The sequence below is a fragment of the Daphnia magna genome, linkage group LG6, assembly GCF_020631705.1.
Source record: "Daphnia magna isolate NIES linkage group LG6, ASM2063170v1.1, whole genome shotgun sequence".
In the NCBI taxonomy this organism is placed as follows: Eukaryota; Metazoa; Arthropoda; class Branchiopoda; order Diplostraca; family Daphniidae; genus Daphnia; species Daphnia magna.
Window position 1 is genome coordinate 5,677,117 of NC_059187.1, and position 1,286 is coordinate 5,678,402.

Consider the following 1,286-nt stretch of genomic DNA (forward strand, 5'->3'; position numbering starts at 1 on the left):
GACGCAGCGGATTGTATGGGATCATCACAAACGGAATCTCCAAATTAAATTTGAAAGATTGCTGGCGGATTTACGTACACGTTACTGGATAATCTCTGGACGTAACGTCATCAAATCGGTTGTCAACACCTGCTGGCCTTGCAAGCGGAGATCATCGAAACCCATTCCACCACTCATGGCATCGTTACCAGCTCACAGGCTTACTCCCTATCTTCCACCTTTCGTATATACGGGAATCGATTACTTCGGCCCTCTAACGGTACGAGTCGGTGGAAGAGGATGTAGACACGAGAAACGTTGGGTATGCCTGTTAACGTGCCTAACAACTAGAGCCGTTCACCTAGAAGTCTCCGACGGCCTCAGTCTCCAAGAATTCATGCTATGTTTAACTCGGTTCGTGAGTTTACGTGGAAAGCCAAACGTTGTTTACAGTGACAACGGAACTAATCTCGTAGCTGGGGAACAAGAACTCCGACAAGCTCTAACGGAGTTAGTCAAACAACACCAGGAGTTGCAGTCGAAGATGGCATGCCAACAAATAGAGTGGCATTTCTCTCCTCCTCACGGACCCCATTTCGGTGGAGTTTGGGAAAGGCTCGTGCAATCGTGCAAGCGAGCCATGAAGGTCAGCGTCGGGAATCGTTTAGTCACCGATCGAGTCCTAAGAACGGTGATCGCAGAAGTAGCAGCCCTTTTGAACGCTCGGCCACTAACCCACCTCAGCATGGATCCAGAAGATCCCGACCCGTTAACGCCGAATCACTTTCTTCATGGAAGAGCCCGTCCCTACGTGCCGCTAAAGTTGGGAGATTCTGAGAACATGGACGTCACAGCAAAACAATTTCTCCAAAGCCAGGCCATCATACAACATTTTTGGAACAGATGGCTTCGTGAATACGTTCCACACCTGACGGAAAGGAGAAAATGGTCGGAAAATCGGCCAAACGTTACCGTCGGAGACCTAGTACTCGTCATTGAGCCGAATACTCTACGTGGACAGTGGCCGTTGGGAAAAGTGAGAGAGGTTCTCCCCAGTGACTCTGATAACGTTGTACGAGTGGTAAAAGTGGAAATCAGCAACCACAAAAACCCTTGTATTCGTCCAGTGACTAAGCTCTGTGTTATGGCTACGGCCAAAGAGCAGGACGTTTACGTATAAAGTGAAAAAATTGGATCATCTGAGTAAAAATCGAGATCGTTAGGTCAAAATGCAATGTAAATAGTCAATCCTTGTATGAAAGTAAAAAAAAAGGGGGTATAAATTGTAAAATGGTAAAATTGTAAAA